The sequence below is a fragment of the Apus apus genome, chromosome 1 (genome assembly GCF_020740795.1).
Source record: "Apus apus isolate bApuApu2 chromosome 1, bApuApu2.pri.cur, whole genome shotgun sequence".
Lineage (NCBI taxonomy): Eukaryota > Metazoa > Chordata > Aves > Apodiformes > Apodidae > Apus > Apus apus.
In genome coordinates this window covers 61,828,892-61,850,661 of record NC_067282.1, presented here as the reverse complement: position 1 = coordinate 61,850,661, position 21,770 = coordinate 61,828,892, and the positions used below count along the sequence as shown (strand labels likewise).

Here is a 21,770-nt window from a genome sequence, read left to right as displayed (position 1 = left end):
GCGATCAGGGACAATGTAGGATTATTGTCATCAGATCTGTGTTGGTTTGGACTCTCTCACCCACTCCCCATGATCAACATGCTCTTCCTCTTCAGGCGTCTCTCTGTGTCTCCTCTTGGAGTTCTCCCACATCTTTCCCAGGGGGTATTGCATTCTCCTGGCCTGAACCACGAGCAATGCTCTTCCAGGCTCCTGTGTGGGTCCTGTCTCCATTCTGCAATGCTGGACTCACACTGGAACAGCCAAGATCATGTTTCATAGAAAACGGAATGGTTTGGGCAGAAACAGTTTCAAACTGGCATTGCTGGGAGGAGATAATGTTTAGGACACCTCCCTCAGACCTGAGCGACTGATGCTCAGGTTTCCAGGCTGAATTGAGCAGAGCAGGCAGCTGTACCTGGCTGTTCCTGTTCTAACTTAATATCCTAGCTACTGAGTTGTGGAAAACACCAAACTCCCTTGTTTTGCTTTAGAACTGTATGGGGGAAAAGGTAGATGTTGCCTGCTTGTTTTCTAACAGCACTGTGCTGATCTTACTGCAGGAAAGAGCAGGAACATTTATTTCTGAGTTGGCTCCAACACTCGGATCCCTGAAGATTTTAAACATCCCTAACTATGTATAAACAAAATTTGCCTAAAGTAATCTCTCTTTTGTCATCCTGACTTCATCTATGCAGGCAGCTTTAGTGATGTGACTTTTCTCTTGGCTATGGCAGCAAAAACATTACCTGTGTACTTGGACAGAGAAATGTTTGGATCAACACAGAGCAGTTGAGACATCTGCAGCAACTTTTGTCTTGTGTGTGTGTGCACAAAGCATATTAGAGATCATGAAAAGAAAATGAGAAAGCATCCAGAGTTATCAAGCAATGGGTGACCATGTACATGAGCTGCAACGTTTCTCACAGTAGTCTCAGAACATGGATTTCCTTGCTGCAGTGCTTCCTTCCAATATATTTTCTATGCTGAGTGGATAATGTTTCCAGCTGATGACAGGAGGGCATTTTTTCATCATAAACCAATATGCATTTGGTTTCAGGCCACCTTATGTTTTTACAAGATACAGTTTTTCTTTTCAGAAGACTATTTGAGAGTGAAATTGAATAAGGATGTTTTAATAGTACATGAAGTATGTGGGTGGCTGTGCTTGCTGTGTTTTAGGAGATGCTGCACCTTCAATTTAACAGACAATGCTACGCTTCAGTAGACCATTATATTACTCCACTATTCCTAACATAGCAGTCATATCGAAATTGTATTGCTACATTATACAAGTATGGTTAATTAAACCCAGATATCAGCCCAAGCTCATACAATAGCTGTGGGTGGATAAAGGAGAAGCTTTGAGTTAGGAAAAAAATACATATTCAATAGAAAAAGGAAACTAGAAAGAGAGGGAGGAACGGGTACAGTTAGAGCATGGAGAGGAATTGGATGGTGACAGACAATGCTGCAGCCTGGCCTGTGCTCTGTGTCCTGCAGCCATGCTGAGTAATTAGGGGACCCGTTAATTTTTTGCAACATTGTTACAGGAAAAGACATAACTTACCACATGGAACTAAAGAGGGATAGTATAAATGAAGCCTAACTGACAGTTTTTAAGATAGATGTTCAACAAAGGTTTGCTTAATGTCTCTGAAGTGCTAGGCATAATAGAGCTGTGGGTTTAACATGTCTTAAGTAAAAAATATGTATATCCTCTGCACTATCCTTCCTTCCTGCTCCAGCTGGCTTTTAATGCACTGTTGAAAACAATCAAGTACAAATAGTTGTGCTTGAAAGAAAAGCTAATATTCAGACTGTGGCCATGTGGGACTACAAAAATTACTTGTTGGGTCTTTCATGATATTCCAGGGAGGCATAAGAAAGCACAGCAATAGTACCTCTTGCTGTTGAGCAGGGCATCCTTGAACCTGTGAAGGGCAAAGCACTGTGGGAATCCTCTGTGGACATTGAAAATCAGGGTCCCAGTATGTTGCTTAATGTGGAGTTGCCTGCTGTCAATCGCTGCACTGTTATAATTTGAGTTTTCTTTTTATTTGGCTCATTTAAGTCTAATACCTGAGCTTCAGAGAAGCTGGCACTTTTAAGTGGTAGTTAAAAAACCTCACTTTTCTTTGTACCTCTTTTATTGATGCCTGTTGACCATAAACCTACAAGGGAGAGATCACTCTGTCACCACTCTGTCCTTTAATACGCCATTCTTAGCACAGCTTATTTCTATTGAAAATCAATCTGAAGGAATCCGAAAGGCACAGATGATTTTTGGGAAAAAAAAAAAAAGCATTGCTATACTGAACTGCTTGATGAAAGGACTAATTATAAAACTGAGTGAGCAAGCTGTGATGCCAGCAGTCAGCATTCAAGTGCATGTCTTCATGGCAGGCACTGCCAAATTAAGCCTAGCTGTAGGTTGGTGCCCTTTCCTTGACTGCAAAAGGCCTGCCTTTGTTTACATAAATGTAGCATTGATCCTGAACTTACAACTTTGGAGTATTAGTTCAATATAAGTTGAACTCATATGCTGAACAAGTAAGTTTAAGAAGGAACATGTTGCTGCACAAGCTACGTGGTTTCCTCCAGAGAGGGTGATGGGCGTTGACTAGGATCAAGCATGGATCTGTAAGGAAAAGGCTGTGGAATTGGGAGCCGTCTAGCACAGGCTTGGCCATAGGCCATGCTGCATCCCCTCATCCGGGTGGTCTGGGTTGAGGTACCTCGATGTTTCACAGAATTGTCAGAGTTGGAAGGGACCTCTAGAGATCATCCAGTCCAACTCCCCTACTAAAGCAGGATCCACCAGAGCACATTACTCAGGGCTGCATCCAGGCAGGTCTTGAATATCTCCGGAGAAGGAGGCTCCACAGCCTCCCTGGGCAGCCTGTTCCATTCCTTTGTCACCCTCATAGTAAAGAAGTTTTTCCTCATAATTAAGTGGAACTTCCCATGTTCCAGTTTGTGCCCATTGCCCCTCATCCTGTCACTGGGAACTACTGAAAAGAGTCTGGCTCCATCCCCTTTACATTCACCCTTTAGACACACATAGGCATTAATAAGGTCTACCCTCACCCTTCTCTTCTCCAGGCTAGACTCCCAGCTCTCAGCCTTTCCTCATTAGGGAGATGCTCCAATCCCCCACTCATCTTTGTTGCCCTCCGCTGGACTCTCTCTAGTAGCTCCCTGTCTCTTGAACTGGGGAGCCCACAACTGGATGCAGTATTCCAGATGTGGCCTCAACAGGGCAGAGTAGAGGGGAAGAATGACATCTCTCGACCTCCTGGCCCCACTCTTTCTTGTACATCCCAGGATTCCAGTGGCCCTCTTGGCAACAAGGGCACTTTGCTGGCTCATGGATAATTTGCTATCTACCAGGACTCCCAGATCCTTCTCCTCATGGCTGCTTTCCAGCAGGTCCACCCCTAACCTATATTGGTGCATGGGGTTCTTCCTCCCGAGGTACAGGACCTTACACTTGCCCTGTTGAACCTCATTAGGTTCCTCTCTGCCCAGCTCTCCATCCTGTCCAGGTCACACTGGATGGCAGCACAGCCCTCTGGAGTGTCAGCCACCTCTCCCAGTTTGGTATAATCATCAGACTTGCTGAGGGTACACTCTGTCCCCTTGTCCAGGTCATTGCTGAATATGTTGAACAAGACCAGACCAAGTATTGGCCCCTGGGGGACACCACTGGCTACAGGCCTCCAACTCAACCCTGCTCCATTAATCACAACGCTCTGATTTCTGTCTTACAGCCAGCTCTCAATCCACCTCACTGTCCACTCACCTAGCCCACACACCCTCAGTTTCCTAATGAGGATGTTATGGGAGACAGTGTCAGAAGCCTTGCTGAAGTCAAGGTAGATGACATCAGCTGTTCTTCCCTCATCCAGCCAACCGGTTATGACATCGTGGAAGGCTAGCAGATGGGTCAAGCATGATTTACCCTTGGTAAATTCATGTTGACCACTCCAAATAACTTCCCATTCTTCAACGTATTGAGAGATGACATCCAGAACAATTCGCTCCATCACCTTCCCAGGGACAGAGGTGAGACTAACCAGCCTGTAGTTCCCTGGGTCCTCCTTCTTGCCCTTTTGGAAGACTGGAGTGATATTTGCCTTCCTCCAGACAGGTTGCATGGGTGTGAGTTAAAAAAAAGGGAAGAAACTAATTTTTAAGAAAGGAGATTATATTCTGGCATCTGGATGCCCCAAAGGTAGAACATAAGATGGGTGACTTCAATTGCCTGCTTCTGGGGTCTAGGCAATATGGAAAAAGTGGGCAGTTAAAGAGCAGCAACACAGTGCTAAGCTTGTTGAGGACACGCTCATGGGATAGTTTTGCCTGTTACCAGAAACACTGCTGCTTTCAATTGCTTGTTTTTCTTTATTTGTCAATTGCCTTCCAGAGGAGGACATATTAGCATACTTTTTCTCACTGGCTTTTTTCTTTTTCTTCTGTTATGGTTCTTGGGAGAAATATAAACAACTGGTTTACATCTGATATTTAATTATCTTTAAAATGTGAATATGAGACTACCTTCTTTTTCTTGTTCATGAAGTGCTCCCCGTCGATTTCTTGGTGACATTAACCACTAGCAGATTATTATCTCTTTTTTTGTTGTTTGTTTTGGTGAATTTTTTTGTGTGTTTTGTTTTTGTGGGGGTTTTTTGTTAGTAATTGAAAATACTTATACTAGGCAGAATTTCAGAAATTCACCAGCCTGTTGCAAAGGCTCCTGGGTAAATAAACTTCACACAGATGTGGTTCTCCACAGTGCATAAAACAAGGTTCTTCCACACATGCACCAAATCCTGGGTTATTCAAGATGTGAGTATATTTTTTTAAAGCAGGTAAAATTTAAACCTAAGTTTTGTAATAAATCCATTCTGTTTTTCTTCATCCCACCTAGAGCGCAATAACCTCAGGTCTAAATATCCTTAATTCTGGGATAAGTTCCTTACACATAGAACCTATAGTAACATGTCTCACACTCAGGTCTCATCTGATAGTGACATTGTTGAAGTTCAGATCTAAATTTAATTTTCACTGATTATAGCACTCTCTAATTTATTTTTTTTTACATTGTTTGTATCGGAGTAACGTTTTTTATACTCTTCAGCTTCATTTTTTTCCTCCTAATTTCTTTTATTTTTCTTGTCTCCAGGATCAAAAAATTCAAAGGTACAGTTGATTGTAGTGCAGTTCTTTATATCCCTGTCGAGTGATTGGTGAACTATTTGAAATCAAGCAGTTGGCAATTCTGTCTTGCTCCCCACAAGTCCTGAAGTTGTTTTATTCCTTCTGTGAAAAAGTCTGTGTCAGCAGACAGTACAAAAGGAATCAAATTATACTTCATCTTATAACAAAATCACCTCAAAGTCTGTGGAAACATCCCATTCCTCTTTGCCTTGCAGGTCTTTGATCCAGTTGAAAAGCCTCATCCACTGTCAGGAGGGCTTAACTCACTGCTAACTCAGCACTCCAAAAAAGCACATTTAAGCTACAGGTTAGACTTGAAGATGCCCATAAGTTTCCCCCTGTGTTTCATCTTCTTTCCAATGATTGATTTGGTTCCTCTAGGCACAACCCCAGTATTGCCAGCTCCAAGTACTGAGAACTCAAGATGTGCCCCCTTTTTCCTTCGTCCTCTCCAGAGAAAGCAGCAAGCAACTAGTGTTTCAGGGAAGAGCTAAGATTTTCATGTTATTCCATCACTGGATCTCAAAAAGTCCCTGCTGTTGAGAACAGCCCTGAGGAGAAGGAATTGGGAGTGTTGGTTGATGAGAAGCTCAACGTGAGCTAGTAATGTGCACTTTCAGCCCAGAAAGCCAGCTGTGTCCTGGGCTGCATCAAAAGAAGCGTAGGTCAAGGGAGGTGGTTCTCCTGTGTTCTGGTCTTGAGAGATCCCAGCTGGAGTACTGTGGCCAGTTCTGGGGCCTGCAACATAAGAAGGACATGGAGCTGTTGGAGCAAGTCCAGAGGAGAGCCATGAAAAGGATCAGAGGGCAGGAGCATCTCTGCTCTAAGGACAGGCTGAGAAAGTTGGGGTTGTTCAGCATGGAGAAGAGGCTCCAGGGAGACCTTATAGCTGCTTTCCAGTACCTCATGGGGACTACAGGAGAGCTGGGAAGGGATGTTTTACAAGGAGATGTAGTGATAGGATGAGGAATATTAGATTAAAACTGGAAAAGGCAAGATGTCAGTTAGACATTAGGAAGAAATTCTTCATTGTGAGGGTGGTGAGACACTGGAACAGGTTGCCCAGAGAAGTTGTGGCTGTCCCCTCCCTGGCAGTGTTCAAGGTCAGTTTGGATGGGGTTCTGAGCAACCTGATCTAGTGGGAGGTGTCCCTACTTATGTCAGGGGCTTGGAACTGGATGATCTTTAAGGTCCCTTCCAACCTAAACCAGTCCATGATTCTGTGATACTATTGGTACCACTGCTCTCATGAGGTCGTGTTGCTTGTGGGACTCACAGGCTTGGGCTTAATAACAGCCCATCCTCTGCAGCCTGATGACTTCTTTGATGGAGGGGCTGCAAAACAACACCCAACCCAATTCTTTCTCTTACTGCCTGGCCTCTGTGAGGCACCTGCCTCCTGTGGGAATGCAAAGCAGAGGGGAGAGGTTTACAAATTTGTTCACTGGCCTTCAGGATCCACCCTGCTATGAAGGTTGCCTTGCTCACGTACACAGATGCACATGGAGGCACACGTGCACATGAAGGCTGCCACACTGTGACCGTAGAACCCTCTTTCAGAGCTCTTGCTTGTTTCTTTAACATTTGATATGTAATTTGGCAGTCAGCAGAGAAGAGCAGAGCTTTTTTGTTATGTAACTGCTATTAGAATTTAGGGCTTGATAAAGCGTAAGTTGCGTTTCTCATCATGAGAAATAAAGTGTGTTTCTCACTCCTTTGCATCCAAATGCCAGCCTTTGATGTCTGTACTTGGCTCTCGCTGCAGCTAAAATCTCTTGTGGCATGTACTTCATAGCTGTGTAAAATAACAGCACGTTCTTCTCCCTGCCAGTTAAGGAGATGCCGAATGATGTCAAGTTGATGTTGGAAGTGCTTTTCTGCTCTACGACCAGACGACTGTGCCCTGGAAGCTTATTGTTGCCTTTTCAGGACTTCCAAACCCAGCTGCAATAAGATGACTCTGTTCCTATTTCTTCTTCTGCCTTCCTCCTGAACTTTTATCTCCCTGCTTGCTTGCTCTTGCTGGAGTGCAACAGAGGGATTAAACAGAGTTCATCTTCCTTTTTTTGCCTTGATGCTTTAGTGCATTTCAAAATAAAATTGTTGTGATAAATTGTACCCTGAGGAAACCAGAGGCTTAGAAGGAGGCTTTAAGTTTTAGGGAAAAATTAAAGTGTCCAAAGCAGTGGGCAAACAGAAGATAATTTAAAATCTTATAACTTCCTCCACTTTGGCGAAGCTGAGATTCTCCCCTGGACCCATACCTATCCCTTGTCTATGTTCTTAAAGAAAATCTCTACCAACTATTCTTCTCCCTGTTACTACAACAGTATGTTCAGTACTTCAAGCTTTACAGGGTGGGAGAAATGCCTAGTGTGACCTTCATTCTTGGGTATCCTTATTTCTTTATCTTTTAGAAATGCTTTCCCAAATACAGACTTTATTTTAGCTTTTTATTTCATGTGGTGTTGAAGCCAGTCCTGTGATTTCATGTATTTTTAACTTGGTAGATTGAACTGCAGATGATAAAGGCTCTACTTTATCCTGTAAACCAAACTGCCTTTATTAATCCCCCAGGCTTATCATGAGGCTCCAGGCTTTTTTCTTCCTCACTTCCTAAAATTGAGCTTCGTGTCTGAGAGAAGCAGCTAATTGATAGTGGAAACTGTCTGTCTGCTTGCCAGCTACAGCATGGATGCGCTTGGGAGGAAGGGGCCTCTGGGAAGGAGGGGCAACTCATTCTCCCTCCCCATGCCATGCTCAGTGGTTTCTGTGATGTGGCCACCTGTCCTCTGTGAACTGAACTGAGACCATCCATTCATCTCCTGTAGGCCACTGAGCAGTCATTACATGCTAATGGCTTTTAGTCATTACCGATGTGGGCTGATGTTGAACCCTTTATGGGCTTTGTGTCTGGGGATAATGGATAAGCATGGCAACCCCTTTCCAGCTTACCCAATTTAAAGATTTTGCTGTATCAGCATGTGCTTGCTTTTTACAAGTCTGCTTGTTTGAGCTTCTGTGTACCAAAACTTGCTTTCATTTACGTCTCTGTGAAGAGCCGTGAAAAGATACAGTTTTGAATAACTATGATCAGTGTTGCAAAGGATGTAAAATGGTGCACACCAGGGAAAGTTTATTTCCTTGTTTGGAGTTGGAGAAGGATGTAATTTTGCAAAATAAAAAGGCAATATTATTTTAAGATGCAACTGTTTTGGGTATCAGATGTGCTTAATTTTAAGTTTTAATAAGCACGAACTCAAATTAATTTGTTCATAAGGAAAGCAATTCTACAGCTTCTGTTTTCAGGTGCCAAATCCTGAATGTTTTAAGTGGTCTCATTTTTAGAGGTTTCTTATTATTCCACCTTTGAAAAACAGCATTGAGATATCCTAAAACTGAGGCTTTTTTTGACACATAACTGCATGTGTTTAAAAAATAAAGCTACCTTTTTAGAGGGCAGGAGTTTATTTATCCCTCCCCCTGCTCTTTGCAAAACAAAACTATATGTGAGATAATCCATTTCTAGTCTTTACAGCTAAGAAAGATTTTAACAGTAGAGGCACATTTTTTCAATAATATATCACAGTACCATGCTTTTTTGCAGAGGCAATTTTTATGACTTGCAAACACACACACAGGTCTTTGTGAAGGTAGGTTTCTACACAAGTGGGTTATGATATGGGGTTTGGTGCCACCAAGACTAAACCCAAGCAACTTGCCATGGGATGTAGTTGAAGCCATGTATTTAGCAACATTACAAGAGAAGGTGGAAGTTTATGAGAAAGCTTGCAAGGTTGATGCAGAATTTTTTTAACACTTGACAAAAGAAAAGATCTGTAGTTCCTCTTGAGCTATAAGCATCCTAAGGTATCAAAGAGTATAGTATCAAGCTAGTTATTACAATAAATGATGTTTTCCAAATGTTAATAATATATTTTGCATGTTTTGCAGAATATCGTGGTCTTGAGCACAACCCCCCCATAACTTAGCTACAGATTCCTATGCAGTGTCTAATACATCAGGCAGAATCTGCTTTGTCAGTTACTTTAAATATCTCCAGCATTAAAAAAACTAAAGCATAATTGAAGGATGGAAGTGGCCAGTGGGTGCACACTCTGCACTGCTTTCACAAGAACAGGCAAGCCAGCAACCCTGGCCCAGCAGCTCCTCTCTCTCTAAAGTTTTTAGGACTCTCCTAAAGATTTTAAGACCAAAGAATGGATATTTTAAAGGTGTCAATTGGGTGTACAAATTGACAAATGTATGCAATTTCTGAATACACATTCAAGTCAAGTAGGCAATAACACTAAAATCTCAGTGACTGCAGTAATATTTGCTAATCTCTGGGAGTGGTGATGTTTGGGCATAGAAACCTGGAAGAAAACCCCATCTGGGATCCCTTTCACCTATGAACAAGTAAAATAAAATATGAACATTCATGGTATGTAACATGCAGTGGGTTGTGAAAAATGAGTGAATGTCAGAAGGCTGAAATTCTGGAAGAAATATGATAAATACAGATGTGGCAAAAGCTCTTAGTGAAAAACAAGTGAATGCTAACACTCGAAGGCCACAAAGAGACTGCATGGTCAGACCTTTGTAGTTCTGAGTGTCTGAAGAGGTAAGAAAGGAAAAGTTTGTGGCAAAGTATTATGGGCTTTTTTAGAGAAACTGAAAATTGTCTCCATCTCTTTCATTTCCAGTTGGAAGTCTAATAAAATATATTCTCTCTCAATACAAACTTTTTCTTTCGTGGAAAGATTTACATGTCTCTGTGACATGAAATCCATTAAGCAGATCTAATTAGACATCCATGCCAGAATGTCCCCCGATTTAATGAAATACATTCCAGTCAAAAGGAACTCTCAGAGGAGCACCTAAATGGGAACAATGCTCGATAAGTTATCTTTGGTTTCCTCCTTTCCCTCTGATAATGAAAATGTTCAGGCAGTCAGAATTAATAACATTGTGAATGGCAAATAACGAGTCCCAGAACGGTGGAAGTAAAAAGCAAGCTGGACTTTTGGCCCTTTGACAAAATAACTGAAGGAGTCAAACTAAGCATCTCAACCAAAATGACTGAAGCCTAATGCCGTCTGGTACATAAATAACATCCTTCCTATTTGCATATAGCTTTCTTTTTTCTTTTTTTTTTTCTTAGTATACAAGGTTATAACATGCCAGACATAACTAATGCAGCAATTTAATCAGGGGTTGCATTGCATCTCATTTAAGGCTGAGTTATTTCTCCATCTATGTGTTCTAGATAGATAGACAGATATTTCTCCATCTATGAGAGATGGATGGATGGATGGATGGATGAACGGGTGGATGGATGGATGGATGGATGGATGGATGGATGGATAGATAGATAGATAGATAGATAGATAGATAGATAGATAGATAGATAGCTTTTTATAGATGTCATCCTCCTATGCCATATAGGAAATTAATGTCAAAGCAGATGTTAAAATGAGACACCATTTCTTCTTGAAAACAAAGAAGGAACAGGGAGGAGAAAAAGTACATGGCACTAGAGAGAGGAAAATAGCCTGAAAGACCCTCCAAAACTAGTTTGATGGAGAACAGGCGTAAGCCAGCCTCCCTCCCTTTTGTGCACACACAAGCCCCTATGCATTAGGGTCCCTGCAGCTGGGGACAGTCCCAGCCCCAGGACCTACCACCCCATTCCAAGTCAGAACCTCTCTCTCCACACATTGATGGGTGCCCCTGGGAAGGACCCAGCTAAGGCTGCCTTGCTTAGTTTTGTCTGTCTATTCCACTTCATCTGGCTGCTTTAGATATTTTGGATGTGTGAGCCCTGAGGAAACTGATGGAGGAGTCCCTGCTGCCCCAAGGGACTCAGTGCAGCAGGTGACAACCTCCGTGCAGACACATAGATGGTTTGCAAGGCTGTGCTCCAGGTTACAGGTACCCTCAGCTTTGCATTGTCCCACTCAGTCTCCCAGGCCAGTGCCATACTGTGTACGATTGTGGACATTTGTTTGACAACTCTTATTTTGAGTTTAACTTTCTTGCCCCTGGCCAGAGTGAGGATTCTGCCAGATAACCTAACAACACAGAACAAAATTACTATTGCCTTGATTATTTTTTAATTCCCATGAAAAGAAGCCGCATCTGCTCTATCATCAGCAAATAAGCAGCGTATTTAATGGCTTTATCCCCTCACAGTATTTGCCCTAGATAAGGCCTGGTTGCTAATTATTCTGGCTCTGGTCTGTCCTTCCTCATTTCTGTTGAAACTTATCCCCTAACATAGCTTTACGGGCACAGAGAGAAAGAAGCAGTGTCAGGCTTTCTAGTTTCTCCACTACTTTTGACTGACAGGTTAAATGAAAATCCTGTGCTCTGCTAACTTTCATTAAAAAGCAAGAACAATTAGCGTTTGGGTGGAGGGGAGGAAGCAAAAAAATACCAGCCTCCAAACATGAACTTTCCAGTGCTTTGAGCAAGAAGATGTGACATACACGGTGTAAGTAGTGTCACTTCTTTGAATCTGTAGCTGATGCAGCACAGATTACAGCACAGACAAAACCACACCGTTGCATGCCAGCTGCCTTTACTTCCTTGGTTTGCACTGCCTCTGGCAACCAGGAATAAGATGTCTTTGGGATAGAGAGATAGCTAAGCCTAGGGAATGTTAATTTTCAGGGACTCCTGCAATTTAATTTTATTTTTTTGTGGGAGGGAGGAGAGAGGGTAGAAGACAACCACACTTGGCAGTTTTCTATATAATTCTTCTTGTGTGTGCACATGTATGTGCATGTGTTTGTGCATAGATGCATCTGGGTGTGTACTTTTTCTGTACAGTTCTCAACCACATATTTCTTTCCCTGACCCCTCAGAAGCCTCCAGAAGCAGCTAGATATAAGATCTCACAGCAGGAACTGTCCCTAGAAAAGGTATTTTCTTTGAGAAAATCATTTTTCTGCCCAAAATTTTCAAAAGGGGCAAAATTACTTCATGCTATCAAAAATAATCTGTAAAGCAAAGTGCCTAGCATGCACTATATGCAATATGCAAGGCTACATACACATTTCTGTTGTTAAACCAGGGGATTAATTTAGCCTTGGCACGTAATGAATCAAGAAGATCTATAAATAATTGCCTTGGAGATAAGTCACAGAAAAATCTTACATCTGCTTCTTTGTTAGTGCTTCTGGAGTGTAGTCATTTTAGGAAAGACTGTATCTAGCTGATGTAGACAAATTTCCTCTCTCTTTAAGTGATCTTTTGCTGGGCAGTTGTTGAGTTGCTCCAGAGCAGCACATGCAGGAATCAGGTTTTGCATCCACTCTTGTTGTCTGCAGGACATCCAGCTGCTATGGTTGAGTTTTCTCTGAATTACCAAGAGGTGTGAATCTAGTTTTCAAGGGAAACTAATTCCTGGCATTAGAGAATGATCATAGAATCATAGAATCATTTGGGTCGGAAAAGACCCTTAAGATCATAAAGTCCAACGATGGACCAAACACTGCCAAGTCCACCACTAAACCATGTCCCTAAGCACCACATCTACACATCCTTTAAATACCTCCAGGGATGGTCACACCATCACGTCCCTGGGCAGCCTGTTCCAGTGCCTGACAACCTTTTCAGTAAAGAAATTTTTCCTAATACCCAGTCTAAACCTCCCCTGGTACAGCTTGAGGCCATTTCCTCTTGTTCTATTGCTTGTTGCTTGGAAGAAGAGACTGACACCTATCTTGCTACAACCTCCTTTCAGGTAGTTGGAGAAAGTGATAAGGTCTCCCCTCAGCCTTCTTTTCCCCAGGCTAAACATCCCTGGTTCCCTCAGATACTCTCCTCGTGTGACTTTTCTCCAGATCCTTCATCAGCTTCATTGTTCTTCTCTGGACTTGCTCCAGCACCTCAATGTCTTTTTATAGTGAGGGGCCCAAAACTATACACAGTATTCGAGGTGTCTTCTGATGCATTCAGTTCCTCCACCCAGCTCTGCACCCCCAGCACCATGTAGTAAACATCCTCCTAGCCTGTGTGCATGGTAAATTCACCTATTGCAAATTTTCAGTGTCCAATAAATAATTTTTCATATCTAACTAAAAACAAGCAGGTTAACAGGCACAGCCTGGCCCTGTGTCTCACCAAAGTGAAGGGAGTGAAGCTGGAAGAAAACCCCGGCTGGAGGGTGGAGAAGTGGCTGTAAATGCACCACATTCTTTTTTCTTCCCTTTGGGTGAGTTTTGACCTCTTTGCAGAGAGACTCTCGTAAATCCTGAGCAGCCGCCCGAGAGCCAGGAGGGGTCTGCTGACATGAAGCCCTTCTAATCCTGCCCTTTGGACATGGAGGAAGGACAATAGTAAAACAACCAGAATAACAGAGCCACCAGAATCTGCTTCTTCTTCAGCCTAGCCTCTGTTTCCAGATGAGCCTAAGCTGTTTTCTTTTCTATTTTTATTTTATTATTTTCTCTTCGTTCTCAGTGTTTCCAGAGATTACTTTTTTCGTAAGCCGTCAATTCATGCTGTGATCTGAGACACTGAGGGAATGGAGGATCTGATGCCAAAATGCTAACAGATTTAAGGTATCAAGAGGCAAGTCGCAGGAAATAACTCATTTGTGCAGGCATTCAGAGCAAATATTTATAAATTTCTTCAGAAATAATACCCACTTCCCAAAGCCAAAGAGCAAAAGGCAGCTTTTCTGGATGTATTGAGACCCATATGGATAACTAACAATAGACAGAAGAACAGGAGAGGAAGAAGCAATCTGCTTTGAATTTGTACAAGATCTACCTTAGAAATAAAGTAAGACATATGTCCATGAAAAAGACCTGGATTTTGAGGACAATGGAAAAAAAAATAAAGTTGGGGGCCTTTCCTGTCTCGCTAAGTTTATCCAAAAGTAAATAAAATGTCAGAATCAGGAAATGGAAATCTGAATAATTTGGAAATAGCCTTCATTGTAGTTCTCTTAGGAAACACTGGTTACTAGGCCTAATTAAAAAATGTTTCCTCCCATGGAAAAATGTGATGAGAAAGAGAAGTATTTAAGTGAAAATCAGCATACTCTTTTTTTCCATGAAATGTTGAAATTTTCACCAGGTGAAATCTAATTGCATGAACCGTGTTCTGTCAAAAAACTTCAAAATGGGTGTTCCAACTTTTGTTTTGATTGGTGCAATTACATTGACTTAATGTCCTGAAGTTATGCCTGATTTGTGTACATGCAAGTGAGAGCAGAAGCTCTCACATTCTCTCTTAAACCTATGCCACCAGAATCAGAAGGATACATGAGCAACAGTTACATTGATCAGTATACATTGGGAGTAAGCTTCAAGCACTTACACAAAAATACCAAAAAAAGCAAACCTAATCAACTTACCTCAGTGCAAAGGTTGTTTATGGACATTCTCAGTTTGGAATAAAAGTGTATGGAACTGAGGAAGGCTTGGTGATTTCATACTGAACCCAACACATGGCTTAGGCACTGTTTGTGAATGGACTGTGAGGCTCAGGTATTGCAGAAAATGGACATTCTGCAGCTCCCATCTGTTCCCATCATGTCCAGCTATTGCTGACCATTTCAACCTGTGATCTGATGGTAAGGGACACCTCTCACAGAGGTCCCAGGGAGAAAGGGACCCACTGTCAGGGCATGGGCTGTCCCTGGATCCCCATTGCTGGTGCACCCAGCTGCCTTTGGCTCATGCAATCAGGCAAAAACCTATGACATGGTCCCATGTACTGGACACGTAGAGACACACCAGCACAAAGGACTTTACACCATGAATAAAGGAAGCTGAGAGACCTGTACATCAGGTTAACTGATTTATCTAGATTCATCATAGGCCTATCTATTAACATGCATATTTTTCCAGAGGAACAATTTATTTTGGTTTTGCTGGATACTGAAAAAAACCCCAAGCAAACCAACCATCACAAAGCTGCCACTTTAAATGCTTTGAAATTGCATTACATTTATCCTGAAAACCATTTGAAATAACTGTGGTTAAATCCATGCAAGTATTGAAGAATCATTATTCTCTTATTCTTGATGGGATTTGAGCCAATTTCTCATGTATTTCCAGCTTTTCTTTCTGTAGCATTTCTGGACAACAACGGGATGCCCATTGCCAGGCACAAAACAGGTAGATCCCACTCCTGCTCCTAATGGGCACTGGAGGCCTTCTTGTGCAAGTTATGCTGAGGTACTTGAAATTCATCCTGCTGAAGGCAAGCTTGGGATAAAGCCTTAATGTGATACTGAGTATTGCTGGAACGCACTTTTGGCATGGATTATGGTAGTTATTTTAGCAGTGCAGAGGGACATAAAATGGTAGTTTAGGGCAGAAAAATAATGAGGTTATAATATGCTGTTAAACTGTTGGACAAATAGAGGTGGGCAGGGTATGACTGTTTAAACTGAAATCTGGCCAGGCAACGAGAAGTTGAGTGACATTTCCAATACCTGAAGAGGCCTACAGAAAAGCTGGAGGGGCTTTTTACAAAGGCATGTAGTGACAGAATGAGGGGGAACAGTTTCAAAGTGAAAGAGGGTAGATTTAGATTAGATATTAGGAAGAACTCCTCCACTAAAAGGGTGGTGAGACACTGGAGCAGGTTTCTTGGGGCCCCCTCCCTGGAAGTGTTCAAGGCCAGGTTGGATGGGGCTTTGAGCAATCTGGTGCAGTGGGAAGTGTCCCTGCCCATGCAGGGGGGTTGGAACTAGATCATCTTTAAGGTCCCTTCCAACCTTAACTATTCTGTGATCTCTTGAAAGAATCCTACAGGAGAGCCAGGGAGGGACTTTTACAAGGGCATGTAGTGAGAGGACAAGGGGGAATGGATTAAAACTGGAGGAGGGGGGACTTTTAGGAAGAAAGTCTTTAGTGTAAGAATGGTAAGACACTGGCACAGGTTACCCCGGGATGTTGTGGATGCCCCATCCCTGGAAGTGTTCAAGGCCAGGCTGGACGGGGCTCTGAGCAACGTGGTCTAGTGGGAGGTGTCCCTGCCCCTGCGGGGGGGGTTGGAACTAAATGATCTTTAAGGTTATTTCTAACCCTAGCCATTCTGTGATTCTGTGATCTCTTTTCAGCAGGGACAGTCGCTGACATGATTTAATTCTCCAGCAGGGCTGGGTGACCCCAGGGACAGTCTGTGGTGCAGATTTTCTGCTGACTCAGAGGCAGAGGTGCCAGGTCTGAGATTGCCAGCAATGCTTTGGGCAGCATCTTTGGTTTCATTTCAACATTTCTCATTCAAAGACCGCACCACCTCAGTGTGCTTATGTTCTCAGAAGTGGTACAGTCACGGTCCAATGTAGTATGGCTTCAGGCAGTGAAAGCTGTAAGTGCTTTGCCTGTGAAGTGGAAAGTATGTATAATGTACATGGTATCAGTGACTAGTGTTTTATTCATTAAAGGCATCCTAGTTTTGTACCATTATGTCCTCAGCAGACTAGTCGAAACATATGCTTTGAATTGCAATCCGGAGGTTTAGTATACATTGCAGAAAGTCTGATGTAATCTTCAACTACACAGGACATTAAAATACTTCACAATTGATGCACAGGATGAATAGCCATTCATATGAAAACAATTAATACCCTAATTTAAGGGCACTTGTACTCTATTCAGACTCTAATTAAAGGTAGAACATCAAGTGTTGTGGGTCGTGAACTGGCAGAGACTTTGCTTTTAAGTTGCTGGTCTTGGAAAAACTTGATGATGCTTCCATTGTCTTCACTACTGGTTCTGCTTTCTGTGGCACTACTTGAGTGGACTATGGTAAGCTTGTCCTTACAAAATAACGCTCACATATATTAAAAAAACAAGTCAACACTTTCCTAACCTTTCTGAAACCCTGAGTCTGCAATGTAAGGAGATAAAATAGAGATGGAAGACTGGACACAAATCAGAACAAAAATGAAATGGCCCTGCTTCCCCAAAATCCTGTTTTCTTTCTCTTACTGCTGCTAGCATGTGTATTTTGACTATGATGACTGTAAAATCAAACATATGGAAGTGTTTGTGCACCTGTACATTTTGGTGTGACTTTCTTCTGAGTTTCCTTTTGCCTTCCAACAATATCTGATCTCTTGAAGAACAGATCTTTTTATTTAACCCTTTTTATTCTTTTCCCCAAGCTTTGCCAGCCAGAATCTGGATAGCTTGTCCCTAGGCATATGTGCAATTGTATTTTATATGATTCTTGAATATTTGAGGATTAAAGAAGGAATGCTCTAAATTTAAGTACTGTTGTCCTGGTTTGAGCCAGGATGAAGCCAGTTTTCCTTTTTACTGTTTTTTTTTTTTTTGTTCAGTGAGCTTTCTTTTAACTAGCAACATTCTGTTCTAGCTAGGCTGATAAGACATTGGAATGTTTTTCTAACTGCTGGGGCTTCAAGGTCACACCTTCACTTTGCCTGCTCAGACGCTACAGGGAGATCTGTGACCCCCCCGTAAGAGGCTGAGTTAGACAGACAGCAAAATTGGCCAGAGATATTCCATTCCATATATCTACATAAGCTCAGAGGAAGGTCAGAGATCACAGAAGATGACTTCCTTCCTGCTTCTTCTTCCCTTTTCTTCTGTCCATGGCCGGTGTCCGGGGAGGACTCCGTCCACCCATCACCATCGACGCTTAGGCTCGAGCTCTCCTGACCCTCAGAACTCTCTGCTTTCTCCAGCAGCAGCTCCGGGATTTCTCGGAACTGCTCCAGCTCAGGGGAGTGCTGTGGGAGTTGCTGGGGATGCGGGGAGGCGAGAGCCTCCTACACATACCTGAACAAATCTGTATATAATTGTATATATATTCTTATATCATTATTGTTTAATTAAAGCTGTGTAGTTTAGTTTTCAATCCAGCCAAGTCTCTCTCTTTTTCTCTCTCTCCTTCCCTACCTGGGTGGGAGGGGGAGGGGATCGAGAGCGTTGTTGTCTGACCTGAGTCAAACGGTGACAACTGTAAATATTATGATGAAATAGTAATGCCTGGTTCAGATCCCAGCCTTTTATGTCCCACGTGTGAAGCTGGTTTGCTGAGTAGTCCAGTCCATTTTTGGTGGGACAAGTCCTGGTAGCAAAGCCAAATGCTGTTGCATGAGTGTGATAGTCTGAGGTTGCTAATCACCTGGTCACACCATCACTGAATGTCAAGGAGTATTGCTCCTGGGAGAACTCATGGTGAGCTGGCTTTGTGCCTACAGGGAGGAGATTCCTGTAGACTGTTTCTCCAGGTGCTGTTTTCAGTTTGGGGAGAAAAGGGCTTGAAGCAGGAACTTTGTGTATCCACATGGTTCCTTTCTGTGCTGACTGAACCTGCCCCTACTGCAATTCACCAACACAACCAATCTTAAATGTTGTTCACCACATCTGGGCATTTGAAGAAAACATTTTCCTGATGGATTAGAGAGGTAAAAACAGAAACAAAAAACCTGCACCTGTTTACTTGTGGTATGTCTTTCAACCAGAGTGTCTCAACTGGTACAGCAGGCTGTGGGAGGTCTCCTTTATCGGTTGTAATTAATGTTACTTTGCTCGATTTAAACTGCTGAGCTCTGTGTTCTACCTAAACTGAAATAAACAGTCCTTAATCCAAAATATGCATTTCCAAAACAAGAATTAGCACAAAATTTAAAGTACAGTTATGAAGTCTGATGTTAGCTTTGTAGAAGAGGGTCATGCCCGTGTCTGTACTTGTATTTAGGAATATTCTCATTTCTCCTGATTGTTATTTACAACTTCCCTGACTCCATTCTCTTCTTCTCTTGCCTGCCAGGGCTCTTCTGTCTGTTCTATTGGTGCTAGTGGCATTTTCTCTCCCCACCCATTTATTCCAGCCCCCAGTCTAGCTCTCAGTGGCTGAACAGTGTCTCATTGACATCATCTTTACATACCCTCCTCAGAGGATAAAGTATAATTTTTCCTTTTACGATCCTAAAAAAGTATAGAGCAATTTATGTGATGAACTTCTGCCAAACAATTGCTTTCAGAGCACCATTAGTGAGGGCCCCTGCTTTCAGCTTTTTAACATATGACCTCAGCACATTGAAATGGCCTTTTCAGACATTGGAAAACTCAACAAGATGTGAATAGAAGTCAGTGAAAGCCCAGGAGTGTGTCACAACAACACTTAACAACTGGCCTCATTGCAGAGCTCCTCAGGAAAAGTGCATTAGGACTGAAACACCACACATCCTCAACGTTTTATATTCTTAGGGTACCTTAGTACCGAGGTGTTATTAATGCACCAAATAACTGGTTGTGTCTGAACAGGATCACATGAGCTGCCTGTTAGAAAAATGCACAATTAAAATAGCTCTTTGGGAGGAAGCTGACCAGACTGGTTTGGGAAAATACTGTAATCAACGGAGACTAACATTAACTGAGTATTTTCTCTGCTATTTGCTAGCTGCTGACCTTTGTGAGGGACCAGCCCACCTAACTCATGTCACAGAGGCCCCCTCCATACAGTCACAGGAAAGAAATCAGCACTTTACAGAAGGCAGTTTGATTTCAAGCTCTTTTCAAAAGAAGCTCAATCCATCTATCACTCTTCATTGCCTAAATACAGAGACAAGGGTGGATGTGCTTCAAATTTTGAGGTCTCAAGTAGATCTCTGAAGTCAGGAGGGATGAATCTAAACCATATGCATAACTGTACCTCAGGAAGGAACAACTCTCCGTCGCCAGTTCTCCACTGGGACATCTCTCTGCTGGGACACTGTTACAGCCTTGTGTCATCTGTCAATGGGTGGAGAATTGTCCAGTTGTAGAGACATCCCAGCACAGATATGTCCTGGAGCAGAGATATCCTAGCTGAGAGCTGCCAGAAGAGGGTTGTCCCACTCAGTGTTAACAGTGGAGAATTGTCCTAGACCCCTATACCTACACCCCTGTTGGCTTTTTCCCTTTTGACTGCTGAAGTTATACGAATCCAGACATATATTACAATGACATATCTATTATAAACTGTATAAATCTTCAGCTAATAACCCAGCTGAAGTGTCATTTATTCTCCAGCATTTCTAAATGAACTAGGCGTAGTGTCCCGGGGTGATACAGTTTATAGAATGAGAAGAGTTAAATACTACCTAAAATATAGACAGGGATGGGGCAGTCCTTGTGCTACTGAGAGCTCACCTGGGCAAGACAGGAATTTCAGGCTGCTTTCTGGACAAAGAGGTGGTAAGGCTTGGCTGGGGTTTTGCCAAAGCATCTGTATTTCTGCCTTTTTCTTACTTTTTGTTCAATCGTCTCTATAGGATGGGGTTTGTCATGTGGCCAGCAAGGCAAGGTTCTTGTGAGCCCCCTGAAAACATCTGTATGTTTATGCAGTGAGAGACCAGTGCTCTTTGGTCCGACACAGAGTCTGCAGCTACTTTGGACTAACTTTTCTTGATGAATTGTGAGATGTCTAGTACATGAATGCAAGCTAATCATCATAGCAAAGAAGAACGTAATTGATCTTGTAAGCTTGGATCCTGCCACTGTGTAGCATTTGAAAGAAGCAGATTTGGACAACCAAGTGCTTTTGAGATCCTAATGGGAAGAATGTGTGAAAAGGGAAAAGGAAAAAATTAGAAGCTAAATAAATGTGATCAGCTGAGGGAAGCAAACTGGAAGACATGCTATCCAGCTAGAAATAACCCTTTTTAAGATACCCATTGAAAAAACTATTGAAACTTGCCCTTGCTGAGCAGAAGAGAGAGCTTCTGAGAGATACTTGAAGGGTTACAGCTTGCAGAGTGAGGAATCAGTCTGCTGCTGTGAGGTTCTTCAGTCATCCTAAAATTCAGCTATCACTGACAATGCTATGTTTAGGAAAAATTAATAGAGAATTCAGCAAGAAATCTGTCAGCTGTCTCCCTAGCATAAAAACATGAAATGAAACTGTAAGGCTGGCAAGTTTCCACCAGTGGTTATGTACAATAGATGAAATTATTTGGGAAAATATAGAATTATGCAAATTATTTAAGACTTCCGGCAAGGAAATGAAGAAAAGCCAGTGTGACTTTCTTAGATATCATTTCCTGTGAATGAGTGAAAAAATAAATAAGATAGGAGAGCTGGGGTTTGGAAAGTTGTTTGTGTTTCTGAGATAAAACTGGAAGTTTAGGTTCTATGGACAATTTTGTGTCACTTCCCGTGGAGATCACAGAGTCCTGTACATACAAAGTAGGAGGAAAAGGAGATCGTTATCCCTCTTGAAAATTAGATAACACATCAAGGGAGATATAAAACTAAAAACAAAAGAGGGAGCAGTAAAGAGTTCAAACTCAGATTTTGTTGCAAAGAAATTGGGTCAATGTGGCATAGAATGTCAGATAAAGCAATAATCTTAGTACTTGGAAATTGTGTTAATAGTTCAGACAAGCCATAGGAATGCAACATGATCCCTGATGAAAAGATGCAATTATGACATAAATGCCATTTCTAAAAACTAATAAATTGGTTCCTAACACTGAAATATTAAGATCATTGATTTTTTTCTTGCTCATGAAAGACAGAGAGGGCAAGAGGAATGAGAAGGGAGTGGAAAGAGCCTACACAGTCTGCATAAAGCCAGTGTTGTGT

At 42.3% G+C, this 21,770-nt stretch overlaps 2 protein-coding genes across 3 annotated transcripts in view; one reads left to right on the top strand and one right to left on the bottom strand.

Moving 5' to 3' along the window:
• SEPTIN10 (septin 10) overlaps positions 1-21,770 on the bottom strand; it is a 963,730-nt gene that overhangs the window by 729,340 nt on the left and 212,620 nt on the right. The window contains exon 11 of one of the 2 annotated variants that reach the window (XR_007889243.1): positions 18,042-18,095. The exons of the other annotated variant lie outside the window; for it this stretch is intronic. The gene's annotated coding sequence lies outside the window, so the exon portion shown is untranslated. Of the gene's footprint in view, positions 1-18,041; positions 18,096-21,770 lie in introns of those variants that run through there. 2 annotated transcript variants of the gene reach the window in all.
• SH3RF3 (SH3 domain containing ring finger 3) overlaps positions 1-21,770 on the top strand; it is a 260,962-nt gene that overhangs the window by 87,656 nt on the left and 151,536 nt on the right. The gene's annotated exons all lie outside the window — the stretch shown is intronic.